The 18,375-nt window shown below is 37.8% G+C and overlaps 1 protein-coding gene across 1 annotated transcript in view; it reads left to right on the top strand.

Annotated features, from left to right (window-relative positions):
* LOC147871107 (transformation/transcription domain-associated protein-like) overlaps positions 1 to 18,375 on the top strand; it is a 178,249-nt gene that overhangs the window by 110,920 nt on the left and 48,954 nt on the right. Inside the window, exons 8-9 of the mRNA XM_087341186.1 lie at positions 16,435 to 16,983; positions 17,167 to 18,303. The gene's annotated coding sequence lies outside the window, so the exon portion shown is untranslated. The remainder of the gene's footprint in view (positions 1 to 16,434; positions 16,984 to 17,166; positions 18,304 to 18,375) is intronic.

Genomic DNA, 18,375 nt, shown 5'->3' with positions numbered 1-18,375 from the left:
TTTCTTTCCATTTAGGTCGTCACAGTTGGCACGTCTTATCTTTGGTTCCGTATTTTTCCGATAGACTGCGTCTTTGTGTTTGTACGTCGTGTCCTCGAGTAAATGTGAGGCAATATTTTCGATATATTTTGTAGAAGTTTGACATAGGACACCAATATGTTACCACAAGTTTGACGTGCGCCACGAATTCCGCGCCCACCAAACATTGCAATTGATGTACCAGAGATTTAAATTCAGTTTCTTTGTGAGGCGATATATATTAATAAATGACGTACTATCATTCACGTATGTTTATTCCATTTCTTTCGTTACATGATACTTATTTATAGTGAGTTAAATTGTGTCATCGTTACGCATGAATCTGCTACGTATTTGCGTCAACATCTACACTTCATCAATTTTGGAAGAAATATTTCTTGTGGAAACATTATGTAATTTTAGACTTGTTATGACGTATTACACGCATATAAGCACTAATTGTGTTATATGGGGATTGTGTGATCGCTTAATATCGTTATTGATAAGTGGTCGTGGCCGACTTTGCGCATCCTCCACCTCACGACTTTGATGCCTTCGTGCGAATTTCTAAAAAGCGATAAGACATAATAGAGTATGAATATAATTAACTTACCTGTGGCATGACGTACATACAAAACTTGAATTAGTTCTGAGCTTCCATTCGCTTTTTCCAAAATTCGTGCGCAGGAAACCATTTTGCACTGATGCAGATTACACCGTTTTGGTTGGTTTGGGTTAGGTTAGGTTAGGTTAGGTTAGGTTAGGTTAGTGGGGCACCTGCGCAGACATTGTTGCGCAGTGCAGTCGTACGAATTGCGCTGGTGAGGGCACCTTGAGCTCGTTATGGTTTATTGTATATTATTAAACACTCAAAAATTCGATTCCGTCACTTTAAGAAGTATATTATATTCTGGGTTCACTTTCATACCTGATTTAATTTTTTTACAAAGATATTTCATTGGACACATACTTTCAGTAATTACAAGTACACCAATCACTTATCACTTAAATATGATGTTATTGAATATTTCATTGTGGAAGTATACATGTTGTCACACGAAGAATAATTTATTAAAATATTTTTTAATTTTATATTACACTACATGTAATTACTACAGTGACCCCAGTCATCGTTTTAAAGAATAAATTGTCTCAAATTACATAGGTCCAACTTCTGCAGATACGCGATGTCTGTATATGATTTACGTGTTACTAACTCCTACAAACGTCTTTACTGAGCACACATGGCATGGAAATGTCTTTTCACTGAAGTCGTATGTCTCAATGTGGCGAAACGCACGTTTTCTTGCATGTTATGTTGGATTGATGTTTCACTTGTTTCTATTCTAACAAGTCACCGATAAGACATCCTTACATTGAGATTCATTATAGGTAGCACCCGTTAATACGTGATTGAACGGTGGTGATTAATCTTGTTAATGGTCCCGAAGAACTCTATTCGTAGAACACAAATTTACGTTGATACTGACCGACCGGTATCAAATAATCCGAACCGTAATTTAGTGGCGACTATTCCAATGGGACCAGCCGACTATTCCAAGACAGAATTATAACTGACTGTCTTCTGATTGTTCCTCGATGCAATTCGAAAGTATTGATTTCTTTCCATTTAGGTCGTCACAGATGGCACGTCTTATCTTTGGTTCCGTATTTTTCCGATAGACTGCGTCATTGTGTTTGTACGTCGTGTCCTCGAGTAAATGTGAGGCAATATTTTCGATATATTTTGTAGAAGTTTGACTTAGGACACCAATATGTTACCACAAGTTTGACGTGCGCCACGAATTCCGCGCCCACCAAACATTGCAATTGATGTACCAGAAATGTATATTCAGTTTCTTTTTGAGGCGATTTATATTAATAAATGACGTAATATCATTCACGTATGTTTATTCCGATTCTTTCGTTACATGATACTTATTTATAGTGAGTTAGATTGGGTCATCGTTACGCATGAATCTGCTACGTATTTGCGTCAACATCTACACTGCATCAATTTTGGAAGAAATATTTCTTGTGGAAACATTATGTAATTTTAGACGTGCTATGATGTATTACACGAATATAAGCACTAATTGTGTTATATGGGGATTGTGTGAGCGCTTAATTTCGTTATTGATAAGTGGTCGTGGCCGACTTTGCGCATCCTCCACCTCACGAATTTGATATCTTCGTGCGAATTTCTAAAAATCGATAAGACATAATAGAGTATGAATATCACTAACTTACCTGTGGCATGACGTCCATACAAAATTTCAATAATTTCTGAGCATCCATTCGCTTTTCCCAAAATTCGTGCGCAGGAAACCATTTTGCTCTGATGCAGATTACTCCGTTTTGGTTGGTTTGGGTTGGGGTAGGTTAGGTTAGGTTAGGTTAGGTTAGTGGGGCACCTGCGCAGACGTTGTTGCGCAGTGCAGTCATATGACTTGCGCATGTGAGGGCACCTTGAGCTCGTTATGGTTAATTGTATATGATTAAACACTCAAAAATTCGATTCCGTCACTTAAAATAGTATATTATATTCTGGGCTTCACTTTCATAGCTGATTTAATTTTTTTACAAGGATATTTTATTGGACACATACTTTCAGTATTTGCAAGTACACCAATCACTTATCACTTAAATATGATGTTATTGAATATTTCATTGTGGAAGTGTATATGTTGTTACACGAAGAATAATTTATTAAAATATTTATTTAATTTTATATTACACTACATGTAATTACTACAGTGACCCCAGTCATCGTTATAAAGAATAAATGTTCTAAAAATACATAGGTCCAGCTTCAGAAGATACACGATGTCTGTATATGATTTACGTGTTACTAACTCGTACAAACGTCTTTACTGAGCACACATGGCATGGAAATGTCCATTCACTGAAGTCGTATGTCTCAATGTGGCGAACCGCACATATTCTTGCGTGTTATGTTGGATTGTTGTTTCAATTTTTTCTATTCTCACACGTCACCGAGAAGACATCCTTACACTGTGATTCAGTGTAGGTAGCACCCGCTAATACTTGATTGAACGGTGGTAATTAATCTTGTTAATGGTCCCGAAGAACTCTATTCCTAGAACACAAAGTTACGTTGATACTGACCGACCGGTATCAAATAATCCCAACCGTAGTTTAATGGCGACTATTCCAATGGGACCAGCCGACTGTTCCAAGACAGAATCAGTACTGACTGGCTTCTGATTGGTCCTCGATGCAATTCGAAAGTATTGGTTTTTTTCCATTGAGTTCGTCACAGATGGCACGTCTTATCTTTGGTTCCGTATTTTTCCGATAGACTGCGTCCTTGTGTTTGAATGTCTGTGTCCTCGAGTATATGTGAGGCAATATTTTCGATATATTTTGTAGAAGTTTGACATAGGAAACCAATATGTTACCACAAGTTTGACGTGCGCCACGAATTCCGCGCCCACCAAACATTGCAATTGATGTACCAGAAATTTATATTCAGTTTCTTTGTGAGCGATTTATATTAATAAATTACGTACTATCATTCACGTATGTTTATTCCGATTCTTTCGTTACATGATACTTTTTTATAGTGAGTTAGATTGGGTCATCGTTACGCATGAATCTGCTACGTATTTGCGTCAACATCTACACTGCATCAATTTTGGAAGAAATATTTCTTGTGGAAACATTATGTAATTTTAGACGTGTTATGATGTATTACACGCATATAAGCACTAATTGTGTTATATGGGGATTGTGTGAGCGCTTATTATCTTTATTGATAAGTGGTCGTGGCCGACTTTGCGCATCCTCCACCTCACGACTTTGATGCCTTGGTGCGAATTTCTAAAAGGCGATAAGACATAAGAGAGTATGGATATCATTAACTTACCTGTGGCATGACGTCCATACAAAATTTCAATAATTTCTGAGCATCCATTCGGTTTCTCCAAAATTCGTGCGTAGGAAACCATTTTGCACTGATGCAGATTACCCCGTTTTGGTTGGTTTGGGTTAGGTTAGGTTAGGTTTGGTTAGGTTAGTTTAGGTTAGTGGGGCACCTGCGCAGACGTTGTTGCGCAGTGCAGTGGTATGAATTGCTCTGGTGAGGGCACCTTGAGCTCGTTATGGTTTATTGTATATTATTAAACACTCAAAAATTCGATTCCGTCACTTTAAAAAGTATATTATATTCTGGGTTCACTTTCATACCTGATTTAATTTTTTTACAAAGATACTTCATTGGACACATACTTTCAGTAATTACAAGCACACCAATCACTTATCACTTAAATATGATGTTATTGAATATTTCATTGTGGAAGTATACATGTTGTCACACGAAGAATAATTTATTAAAATATTTTTTTAATTTTATATTACACTACATGTAATTACTACAGTGACCCCAGTCATCGATATAAAGAATAAATGTTCTCAAAATACATAGGTCCAGCTTCAGAAGATACGCGTTATCTGTATATGGTTTACGTGTTACTAACTCGTACAAACGTCTTTACTGAGCACACATGGCATGGAAATGTCCATTCACTGAAGTCGTAAGTCTCAATGTGGCGAACCGCACATATTCTTGCGTGTTATGTTGGATTGTTGTTTCAATTGTTTCTGTTCTCACACGTCACCGAGAAGACATTCTTACACAGAGATTCAGTGTAGGCAGCACCCGTTAATACTTGATTGAACGGTGGTAATTAATCTTGTTAATGGTCCCGAAGAACTCTATTTCTAAAACACAAATTTACGTTGATACTGACCGACCGGTATCAAATAATCCGAACCGTAGTTTAATGGCGACTATTTCAATGGGACCAGCCGACTGTTCCAAGACAGAATCAGTACTGACTGTCTTCTGATTGGTCCTCGATGCAATTCGAAAGTATTGATTTCTTTCCATTGAGTTCGTCACAGATTTCACGTCTTATCTTTGGTTCCGTATTTTTCCGATAGAATGCGTCCTTTTGTTTGAACGTCGTGTCCTCGAGTATATGTGAGGCAATATTTTCGATATATTTTGTAGAAGTTTGACATAGGAAACCAATATGTTACCACAAGTTTGACGTGCGCCACGAATTCCGCGCCCACCAAACATTGCAATTGATGTACCAGAAATTTATATTCTGTTTCTTTTTGAGGCGATTTATATTAATAAATGACGTACTATCATTCACTATGTTTATTCCGATTCTTTCGTTACATGATACTTATTTATAGTGAGTTAGATTGGGTCATCGTTAAGCATGAATCTGCTACGTATTTGCGTCAACATCTACACTGCATCAATTTTGGAAGAAATATTTCTTGTGGAAACATTATGTAATTTTAGACGTGTTAAGATGTATTACACGCATATAAGCACTAATTGTGTTATATGGGGATTGTGTGAGCGCATAATATCGTTATTGATAAGTGGTCGTGGCCGACTTTGCTCATCCTCCACCTCACGACTTTGATGCCTTCGTGCGAATTTCTAAAAAGCTATAAGACATAATAGAGTATGAATATCATTAACTTACCTGTGGCATGACGTCCATACAAAATGTCAATAATTTCTGAGCATCCATTCGATTTTTCCAAAATTCGTGCACAGGAAACCATTTTGCACTGATGCAGATTACACCGTTTTGGTTGGTTTGGGTTGGGTTAGGTTAGGTTAGGTTAGGTTAGTGGGGCACCTGCGCAGTACAGTCATATGACTTGCGCTTGTGAGGGCACCTTGAGCTCGTTATGGTTAATTGTATATGATTAAACACTCAAAAATTCGATTCCGTCACTTTAAAAAGTATATTATATTCTGGGCTTCACTTTCATAGCTGATTTAATTTTTTTAAAAGGATATTTTATTGGACACATACTTTCAGTATTTGCAAGTACACCAATCACTTATCACTTAAATATGATGTTATTGAATATTTCATTGTGGAAGTATACATGTTGTCACACGAAGAATAATTTATTAAAATATTTTTTTAATTTTATATTACACTACATGTAATTACTACAGTGACCCCAGTCATCGTTATAAAGAATAAATGTTCTCAAATTACATAGGTCAATATTTTTTTTTTTTTAATTTTCCGTCGTTTACACAAGCTTATTGTTAAAATCATATAAAATTTCACATAAAATTGTTAAATTTTAAAATTGACGACACGTTTCGATATACAATCTTATCATCGTCAGGTCAGATTGTATATCGAAACATGTCGTCAATTTTAAAATGTAACAATTTTATGTGAAATTTTATATGATTTTAACAATAAGCTTGTGTAAACGACGGAAAATAAAAAAAAAATATTGTATTGAAACACAAGCATGATGCAATTAAGATATAAGCTACATAAGTCAAGCTTCTGCAGATACGCGATGTCTGTATATGATTTCCGTGTTACTAACTCGTACAAACGTCTTTACTGAGCACACATGGCATGGAAATGTCCATTCACTGAAGTCGTATGTCTCAATGTGGCGAACCGCACATATTCTTGCGTGTTATGTTGGATTGTTGTTTCAATTGTTTCTATTCTCACACGTCACCGAGAAGACATCCTTACACTGAGATTCAGTGTAGGTAGCACCCGTTAATACTTGATTGAACGGTGGTAATTAATATCGTTAATGGTCCTGAAGAACTCTATTCCTAGAACACAAAGTTACGTTGATACTGACCGACCGGTATCAAATAATCCCAACCGTAGTTTAATGGCGACTATTGCAATGGGACCAGCCGACTGTTCCAAGATTGAATCAGTACTGACTGGCTTCTGATTGGTCCTCGATGCCATTCGAAAGTATTGATTTTTTTCCATTGAGTTCGTCACAAATGGCACGTCTTATCTTTGGTTCCGTATTTTTCCGATAGACTGCGTCCTTGTGTTTGAATGTCGTGTCCTCGAGTATATGTGAGGCAATATTTTCGATATATTTTGTAGAAGTTTGACATAGGAAACCAATATGTTACCACAAGTTTGACGTGCGCCACGAATTCCGCGCCCACCAAACATTGCAATTGATGTACCAGAAATTTATATTCAGTTTCTTTGTGAGCGATTTATATTAATAAATTAAGTACTATCATTCACGAATGTTTATTCCGATTCTTTCGTTACATGATACTTATTTATAGTGAGTTAGATTGGGTCATCTTTAAGCATGAATCTGCTACGTATTTGTGTCAACATCTACACTGCATCAATTTTGGAAGAAATATTTCTTGTGGAAACATTATGTAATTTTAGACGTGTTAAGATGTATTACACGCATATAAGCACTAATTGTGTTATATGGGGATTGTGTGAGCGCATAATATCGTTATTGATAAGTGGTCGTGGCCGACTTTGCTCATCCTCCACCTCACGACTTTGATGCCTTCGTGCGAATTTCTAAAAAGCTATAAGACATAATAGAGTATGAATATCATTAACTTACCTGTGGCATGACGTCCATACAAAATGTCAATAATTTCTGAGCATCCATTCGCTTTTCCCAAAATTCGTGCGCAGGAAACCATTTTGCAGTGATGCAGATTACACCGTTTTGGTTGGTTTGGGTTGGGTTAGGTTAGGTTAGGTTAGGTTAGTGGGGCACCTGCGCAGACGTTGTTGCGCAGTGCAGTCGTATGACTTGCGCAGGTGAGGGCACCTTGAGCTCGTTATGGTTTATTGTATATTATTAAACACTCAAAAATTCGATTCGGTCACTTTAAAAAGTATATTATATTCTGGGCTTCACTTTCATACCTGATTTAATTTTTTTATAGAGATATTTTATTGGACACATACTTTCAGTAATTACAAGTACACCAATCACTTATCACTTAAATATGATGTTATTTAATATTTCATTGTGGAAGTATACATGTTGTCACACGAAGAATATTTTATTAAAATATTTTTTTAATTTTATATTACACTACATGTAATTACTACAGTGACCCCAGTCATCGTTATAAAGAATAAATGTTCTCAAAATACATAGGTCCAGCTTCTGCAGATACGCGATGTCTGTATATGATTTCCGTGTTACTAACTCGTACAAACGTCTTTACTGAGCACACATGGCATGGAAATGTCCATTCACTGAAGTCGTATGTCTCAATGTGGCGAACCGCACATATTCTTGCGTGTTATGTTGGATTGTTGTTTCAATTGTTTCTATTCTCACACGTCACCGAGAAGACATCCTTACACTGAGATACAGTGTAGGTAGCACCCGTTAATACTTGATTGAACGGTGGTAATTAATCTTGTTAATGGTCCCGAAGAACTCAATTCCTAAAACACAAATTTACGTTGATACTGACCGACCGGTATCAAATAATCCGAACCGTAGTTTAATGGCGACTATTTCAATGGGACCAGCCGACTGTTCCAAGACAGAATCAGTACTGACTGTCTTCTGATTGGTCCTCGATGCCATTCGAAAGTATTGATTTCTTTACATTGAGTTCGTCACAGATGGCACGTCTTATCTTTGGTTCCGTATTTTTCCGATAGACTGCGTCCTTGTGTTTGAACGTTGTGTCCTCGAGTATATGTGAGGCAATATTTTCGATATGTTTTGTAGAAGTTTGACATAGGAAACCAATATGTTACCACAAGTTTGACGTGCGCCACGAATTCCGCGCCCACCAAACATTGCAATTGATGTACCAGAAATTTATATTCAGTTTCTTTGTGAGGCGATTTATATTAATAAATGACGTACTATCATTCACGAATGTTTATTCCGATTCTTTCGTTACATGATACTTATTTATAGTGAGTTAGATTGGGTCATCGTTAAGCATGAATCTGCTACGTATTTGCGTCAACATCTACACTGCATCAATTTTGGAAGAAATATTTCTTGTGGAAACATTATGTAATTTTAGACGTGTTAAGATGTATTACACGCATATAAGCACTAATTATGTTATATGGGGATTGTGTGAGCGCATAATATCGTTATTGATAAGTGGTCGTGGCCGACTTTGCTCATCCTCCACCTCACGACTTTGATGCCTTCGTGCGAATTTCTAAAAAGCTATAAGACATAATAGAGTATGAATATCATTAACTTACCTGTGGCATGACGTCCATACAAAATGTCAATAATTTCTGAGCATCCATTCGATTTTTCCAAAATTCGTGCGCAGGAAACCATTTTGCACTGATGCAGATTACACCGTTTTGGTTGGTTTGGGTTAGGTTAGGTTAGGTTAGGTTAGTGGGGCACCTGCGCAGACGTTGTTGCGCAGTGCAGTCGTATGACTTGCGCAGGTGAGGGCACCTTGAGTTCGTTATGGTTTATTGTATATTATTAAACACTCAAAAATTCGATTCGGTCACTTTAAAAAGTATATTATATTCTGGGCTTCACTTTCATACCTGATTTAATTTTTTTATAGAGATATTTTATTGGACACATACTTTCAGTAATTACAAGTACACCAATCACTTATCACTTAAATATGATGTTATTTAATATTTCATTGTGGAAGTATACATGTTGTCACACGAAGAATATTTTATTAAAATATTTTTTTAATTTTATATTACACTACATGTAATTACTACAGTGACCCCAGTCATCGTTATAAAGAATAAATGTTCTCAAAATACATAGGTCCAGCTTCTGCAGATACGCGATGTCTGTATATGATTTCCGTGTTACTAACTCGTACAAACGTCTTTACTGAGCACACATGGCATGGAAATGTCCATTCACTGAAGTCGTATGTCTCAATGTGGCGAACCGCACATATTCTTGCGTGTTATGTTGGATTGTTGTTTCAATTGTTTCTATTCTCACACGTCACCGAGAAGACATCCTTACACTGAGATTCAGTGTAGGTAGCACCCGTTAATACTTGATTGAACGGTGGTAATTAATCTTGTTAATGGTCCCGAAGAACTCTATTCCTAGAACACAAAGTTACGTTGATACTGACCGACCGGTATCAAATAATCCCAACCGTAGTTTAATGGCGATTATTCCAATGGGACCAGCCGACTCTTCCAAGACAGAATCAGTACTGACTGGCTTCTGATTGGTCGTCGATGCAATTCGAAAGTATTGATTTCTTTCCATTGAGTTCGTCACAGATGGCACGTCTTATCTTTGGTTCCGTATTTTTCCGATAGACTGCGTCCTTGTGTTTGAACGTCGTGTAATCGAGTATATGTGAGGCAATATTTTCGATATATTTTGTAGAAGTTTGACATAGGAAACCAATATGTTACCACAAGTTTGACGTGCGCCACGAATTCCGCGCAAACCAAACATTGCAATTGATGTACCAGAAATTTATATTCAGTTTCTTTGTGAGCGATTTATATTAATAAATTACGTACTATCATTCACGAATGTTTATTCCGATTCTTTCGTTACATGATACTTATTTATAGTGAGTTAGATTGGGTCATCGTTAAGCATGAATCTGCTACGTATTTGCGTCAACATCTACACTGCATCAATTTTGGAAGAAATATTTCTTGTGGAAACATTATGTAATTTTAGACGTGTTAAGATGTATTACACGCATATAAGCACTAATTGTGTTATATGGGGATTGTGTGAGCGCATAATATCGTTATTGATAAGTGGTCGTGGCCGACTTTGCTCATCCTCCACCTCACGACTTTGATGCCTTCGTGCGAATTTCTAAAAAGCTATAAGACATAATAGAGTATGAATATCATTAACTTACCTGTGGCATGACGTCCATACAAAATGTCAATAATTTCTGAGCATCCATTCGATTTTTCCAAAATTCGTGCGCAGGAAACCATTTTGCACTGATGCAGATTACTCCGTTTTGGTTGGTTTGGGTTAGGTTAGGTTAGGTTAGGTTAGGTTAGGTTAGTGGGGCACCTGCGCAGACGTTGTTGCGCAGTGCAGTCGTATGACTTGCGCAGGTGAGGGCACCTTGAGCTCGTTATGGTTTATTGTATATTATTAAACACTCAAAAATTCGATTCGGTCACTTTAAAAAGTATATTATATTCTGGGCTTCACTTTCATACCTGATTTAATTTTTTTACAAAGATATTTTATTGGACACATACTTTCAGTAATTACAAGTACACCAATCACTTATCACTTAAATATGATGTTATTGAATATTTCATTGTGGAAGTATACATGTTGTCACACGAAGAATAATTTATTAAAATATTTTTTAATTTTATATTACACTACATGTAATTACTACAGTGACCCCAGTCATCGTTATAAAGAATAAATGTTCTCAAATTACATAGGTCAAGCTTCTGCAGATACGCGATGTCTGTATATGATTTCCGTGTTACTAACTCTTACAAACGTCTTTACTGAGCACACATGGCATGGAAATGTCCATTCACTGAAGTCGTATGTCTCAATGTGGCGAACCGCACATATTCTTGCGTGTTATGTTGGATTGTTGTTTCAATTGTTTCTATTCTCACACGTCACCGAGAAGACATCCTTACACTGAGATTCAGTGCAGGTAGCACCCGTTAATACTTGATTGAACGGTGGTAATTAATCTTGTTAATAGTCCCGAAGAACTCTATTCCTAGAACACAAAGTTACGTTGATACTGACCGACCGGTATCAAATAGTTCCAACCGTAGTTTAATGGCGACTATTCCAATGGGACCAGCCGACTGTTCCAAGACAGAATCAGTACTGACTGGCTTCTGATTGGTCGTCGATGCAATTCGAAAGTATTGATTTCTTTCCATTGAGTTCGTCACAGATCGTCTTATCTTTGGTTCCGTATTTTTCCGATAGACTGCGTCCTTGTGTTTGAACGTCGTGTCCTCGAGTATATGTGAGGCAATATTTTCGATATATTTTGTAGAAGTTTGACATAGGAAACTAATATGTTACCACAAGTTTGACGTGCGCCACGAATTCCGCGCCCACCAAACATTGCAATTGATGTACCAGAAATTTATATTCAGTTTTTTTGTGAGGCGATTTATATTAATAAATGACGTAATATCATTCACGTATGTTTATTTTGATTCTTTAGTTACATGATACTTATTTATAGTGAGTTAGATTGGGTCATCGTTACGCATGAATCTGCTATGTATTTGCGTCAACATCTACACTGCATCAATTTTGGAAGAAATATTTCTTGTAGAAACATTATGTAATTTTAGACGTGTTATGACATATTACACGCATATAAGCACTAATTGTGTTATATGGGGATTGTGTGAGCGCTTAATATCGTTATTGATAAGTGGTCGTGGCCGACTTTGCGCATCCTCCACCTCACGACTTTGATGCCTTCGTACGAATTTCTAAAAAGCGATTAAGACATAATAGAGTATGAATATCATTAACTTACCTGTGGCATGACGTCCATACAAAATGTCAATAATTTCTGAGCATCCATTCGCTTTTTCCAAAATTCGTGCGCAGGAAACCATTTTACACTGATGCAGATTACCCCGTTTTGGTTGGCTTGGGTTAGGTTAGGTTAGGTTAGATTAGGTTAGTGGGGCACCTGCGCAGACGTTGTTGCGCAGTGCAGTCGTATGACTTGCGCATGTGAGGGCACCTTGAGCTCGTTATGGTTAATTGTATATTATTAAACACTTAAAAATTCGATTCCGTCACTTTAAAAAGTATATTATATTCTGGGCTTCACTTTCATACCTGATTTAATTTTTTTTCAAAGATATTTTATTGGACACATACTTTCAGTAATTGCATGTACACCAATCACTTATCACTTAAATATGATGTTATTGAATATTTCATTGTGGAAGTATATATGTTGTCACAAGAAGAATAATTTATTAAAATATTTATTTAATTTTATATTACACTACATGTAATTACTACAGTGACCTCAGTCATCTTTATATAGAATAAATTTTCTCAAATTACATAGGTCCAGCTTCTGCAGATACGCGATGTCTGTATATGATTTACGTGTTACTAACTCGTACAAACGTCTTTACTGAGCACACATGGCATGGAAATATCTTCTCACTGAAGTCGTATGTCTCAATGTGGCGAACCGCACATATTCTTGCGTGTTATGTTGGATTGTTGTTTCACTTGTTTCTATTCTCTCACGTCACCGAGAAGACTTCCTTACATTGAGATTCATTATAGGTAGCACGCGTTAATACGTGATTGAACGGTGGTAATTAATCTTGTTGATGGTCCCATAGAACTCTATTTCTAGAACACATAAGTTACGTTGATACCTACCGACTGAAATCAAATAGTTCCAACCGTAGTTTAATGGCGACTATTCAAATGGGACCAGCCGACTGTTCAAGACAGAATCAGTACTGGCTGACTTTGGATTAGTCCTCGATGCCATTCGAAAGTATTGATTTCTTTCCATTTATGCTACTAATAAATAATGCAGTAACTTAAAATGGATCTGGATCTCTGGAGTCCAGCGCACAGACGTGGAGACATGGTGGGCCGTCGGATCTGCGCGTTGGCAGCCTCGCCTCTGAAGATGGCAGACCTCAAGTAAACAAATGGTCAGAGTGCAACAAGGTTTGCTGAAGGCAAATGTTTTAGCATCTATCCGAAACAAGAAATATTAAGTGGCGTTTCTTTGGAATTCCGTACGCCAAACGTCCTGTCGGCGACCTCAAGTTCAAGGTAACGAGAAGTTGATAAGTGGCAACGTAAGTTCTACATTGCGGTGTGTATTTTGTGAAAAGTACATAAATCATTCGCAAAATATCGCCGTGTCCAGAGGAAAAATGCCACCAAAATTACGAAAAAAACCTTAGTACCTGAAATGTCACATCGTACATTGCGTCAAAGTGGCCGCGCGGTCCTTGTAGCCTCTTGGTCGCAGGGACCGTGGGTTCGTATCCCACGCCTTTCTGTGATGTGCTTTCCTTTGTACAGGTAGAGTAGTATCCTGTCTTTTGTAACTCTTTTTAACAAATTTCTGTAAACGTCACGTGTTATTTCGCCTCTTTGTGTAGAGTCTTCTGTCAGAATGTGAAGTGTAATTGTGAGGTAATTTTTCAGAACTCAGATGTCATACTGACAGGAGCAATAATTCATGTACTTGCTGAGTTCGAACTAGTTAGAAGACGATTTTAATATTATCTTCCTATGTATGTAGTGCTGCCTCTTCAATAATATTTACTGTGTTTCTTCATTTTCTAATTCGGGGATGTTGGGTTTACAACTTCATGGTCATTGGTGTGGTACTATCCATTGATAAAATTTTCAGTAGCATAATGTGGTCATGTTCTCCAATGCAGGAAATTGTGATCATTCTTAAATCAAAGGCCAAGGAGTACAAAATATACATTGTGCCCACTTGGAAAATATTTGATATCGTTGCCACTATAAGTAGCAGCCTACAGTTGGGAGATTAATCAAGAGTAATAACAACACCTGCACATGGGAATCCGTGGTCAGCCATTTCCAATCATCTCAGAGGTTCAAAACATATTTCCCTAAAATCCATCGTAATGTTTCCATGCCACACCCCCCCCCCCCACGTCAATGAAGTGGCCAGTTACAATAAATATTCTTTCAAACACAGTACGTGCATGCCTTGTGCATCAATATTATTGAAATGCCACCTTCCTTCCTTTTATTATCCTACAAGTAACATGAGATGCACATAACCTGAGAAATTTTGTGCTATACGTGTAATAATTGTAGACTGAAATTTTCATTCAACAATATTTTCCTTAGCAGTTTGTTTACCAACATTTGCAATTAACCATTATTCTGGTAACAGATTAATGTATTAGAAATTAAAGATAACAAATATGAAAACATGACTCCATTCTTCCACACTTTCACAGTTTGTTGATAATTTGTCAGAAGACGGCATTCTAAAATTTCCATGCAAGAAAGAGCATGTTCATGAACCTAAAAGCAAATATTGTCATCTATGCTACATTGTATGAGCTTCTGACACTGACTTTATATAAACCACAAATTAATAAATAAAGTTTAATCAAAATTCTTAACCCTCTTCCAGCCTAAATACTTGAAAGCACTTTTGTTCGTGGTCTTTGGTATCTTAGACATTCGAATTTTGTTCCTGTCTCCTAGTGAAATATGTTGAAATGGTGACTGTCTTTGCGTTGCCACAGCGTTCTCTTCACTTATTGGTTTCAGTTCCCGGACTGTTCTAACGTAACGTTAAACTTTCGTGTGTGTGAAATGATAGAGGTTTCAGTCTTTTGAATAAGGGTAGGAGATGGATAGAGATTGAAATGTTATAAGCTCTCTGCATTATGTCCTTATATTCTTAGTTGCATTTAACAATTTCACCAGTACATTAGTAAGAAGTGTGATGGCTCCCCCAGTGGTGAATCGTTTTCCGTTTGCTACGTGAGGAATCACATATAACCACTGTAACTGTCTGTAAAGAAATCTAAAATGTCAAGGGATTCTATAATAACTTCATTTAAAATAGTGTCAGGTTTGCCGTAATGCAAAGAATATTTTGATGAAAATGGATTATACAAATGCTTATTACTCTGGTACATTGCAGCCAAAATACAAATTAACGCAGTTCACTTTAGGATGGCAGGAGCATGTGGGTAAGTGTAGATTAGTACTGAGGGAACGCGATAAGACCGCAAAGTTAGGATCGTGGTTACTCAGCTGCTTGGAGGGAGGAACAGTCAGGCAAAATTTACCGCAGTGAGGAGATGGTCAGATTCCTGGTTCCCAAAAAAAGGAGGCATAATATTGTTTCTTTAAAGTGGTGCTAAAGAGAATATTTTATATTATGTTTCAGTGAACTACAGCACAGTTTACATTTACAACAAACTCATATATGATGGGTACCTGATGTAAAGTTTATGTAATCACAAATATATTTTGTATTCCTGATAACAACCACAATACTTCATGTGGACAAGAAGGCAGAAGGGCTTTAATTACGTTTCAGGTGCTTATAAGTTTACAAACTGTGGAGTGGTATTTCAGGCAGCATTTGGTTCGGCAGTGCCGTGTAGTGTTCGCGGAGGGGCATGTACCTCAGGTGTATTGTCGGTAGATGACAGGACAGTTCGTCAGGGTGCGCATATATTGATCATTGAATATCTCTCATGCTCCGCCGGTGGCGGGATGTGTTCGCTGTTTTTCAGACGTTGCCGTCCCTGCGTGCGAGAAAATGGCGCTGCTCCTCTGCTGTTATTGTTTACTTCGGACGGCGTGATGGTAGGATGCATGCCCAGTCGAGTGCAGCTTTACTCTCTTATATTTCCAATGCTTGCAAGTTTATTTGAACTGATGTTTGTCATCTTTCTCCTGTGTGAAGTACGTAAAGTGGGAAATATTTTGGTTGCACGAAAGGCCGGATTAGTTGCCAGTAGGTTATTAATGTGGTGTAGAGTGCCTTTGTAGTAAGAATTAATACTGGTCTCTCAATGCGGATGTTTATTTCTGTACATGGTTTTGTTTCAGGTAGGCGTGAATGCAAGCATATGGGATACTTCAGCCGTTATGCAGTTTCGAGTCCATCATTACTACGGAGGTAGCAAGACTTTGCTCCGGTAGCTGACATGACCATTGTGCATGATGGACACAATTCATCAGGCGATGCGGTTGGGATGACCCACAGACACGTAGTGGCAGCCTCAGTTTTTGTGACTTGCATGTGGAAATTCAGTAGCTCATTATTTACTGGTACAGTGAGCCTGTTAGAGGCTGTATCACAATTAGTTTGGGTTTAGTATCCTGCCAGTACCAGGAGGCTTCTACAAGTAATGTATTTCTTTGTCATATCATAAACCCAGATTTCCCATTTACTCTGTCCCTCATACATCAGTTGCTGATTTAGGAAGCAGCTACTGCATTGGCCACTGCTGTGACCATTGAACATTAGGATGTGAGTGTAATTATCTGTACTCATTGTGATTGATGATCTACATGTGGAGATCTCCGCAGTCCATGGGATTCCGTACAGATTGCAGGACAAGCAAGCCAGAGCCACTTACCAGATGGCAGTCACAGGTAAGTTCATCCATTTGAGTAAATTGTTTAATAAACTTCTTCTCTGAATTATAATGCCATTATTGAAATGAGAAGACCTTTTGTCCTGAAAAGTAGCAAATGGTTTTAATGAAATGAAGAACTTGTCTATTTCTTCTATTGAGACTACAAAGAAACAATGAAGAACGTGATTTTTCTTTGCAGTTTAAGGAACCACATTTTGAGGCTGACCTCCACATAGTTCTATAATTGAGAATGCATGGAGTTTACCTCCATGCTCCCACTGCCTCATGGCATTGCGCTTAGTCACAAGGATAACTTCAGCTGATATAGCGAACCATTAAATGTTTGAAAACCATAATCGGTGTTGATTTTCTGTAAGTCCAAGTGGTGTTAGAACCCAAAGACCACTGTGAGAACCTGAAATCTCTCTTAAAACCACATTTAGTACGTGAACTTGTTGAAAGCGTCTGCTTCATATCTGGAACAGCCAGTAAGGCCTGTTGTGTAAGTTGGTAGGAGTGTTTGTTGCTGCAGCCATGAAAGAGTTACGACGGTGTTCCTTGTGTGTCACTGCACAATGGTGGCGATATCACAGGAAGCTGGTGAGTTCAGTTTTATAAATTTAGATTGTTCAACATTGAAACAATTTATATTACTGATGGTGAAGTTTCCACCTTTGCTTCCAGAAGGCATTATAAAGTGGCATTACTGATGGTGATATGGAAAATAAATCTAATTGATACGGCTACCTCTTGCCCCTTGTCGGTTGAATTCACCTTAGTAGTAGAAGTGCTACAGATGTTGGCTGTGTTGTAGTGGCTTGCCATTTCTTAATCTTTCATTTACGTCCTTTCTCCATGACATCAAAACAGGCGAACCTGAAGGGCATGGACCGACTGGTGTTTACAGACTCCCTCGCTGTCATAATGGGGCACGAGGAGAGGGAGCCCTGTAAGCCGGGACACCTGGCACTTGTTCTTTTCTTGGAGACAGCGATCAACATCCTCGGCTCCAAACCGACGGCAAGCGAACTGTTTGTTAAATATCCACTGAATCAGTGGCAACGGAAGTTGCGTGGGTCTGACGTGACGTGTGTGAGTTGTAGAGTTTGTAGTTGCAGTATTATGACGTGTGGAATAATGGCCCACTTGGCGAATGTTTTAAATTTGTTGGGGGGGAGGAAAGAAAGGCTCCAGTATGAATCTGTGAGCGAGGGAGTTCAGAATTTGTCAGGTCGCTGGTCGTGACCCGTATTTAAAGTTAACTTGTGAATGGGTTTGTAATGAACTTGACAGAATTTGTCTTCTGAAAATGGAAGGTGCTTGTTCATTGGCTAAGGTGGGAGTGTTAACTGCTTGGTGAAGTTAAACTGTGTGTTCTTAGAAGAGTGTGATGCCTTGATTTCTTGAA

Source organism: Zootermopsis nevadensis, unplaced genomic scaffold, assembly GCF_977971745.1.
Source record: "Zootermopsis nevadensis isolate Lab colony 2312 unplaced genomic scaffold, Znev_1.0 Znev_ptg000064l, whole genome shotgun sequence".
NCBI classification, from domain to species: Eukaryota; Metazoa; Arthropoda; class Insecta; order Blattodea; family Termopsidae; genus Zootermopsis; species Zootermopsis nevadensis.
The sequence above is the reverse complement of the archived record's forward strand: the minus strand, read 5'-3'. Positions and strand labels throughout refer to the sequence as shown.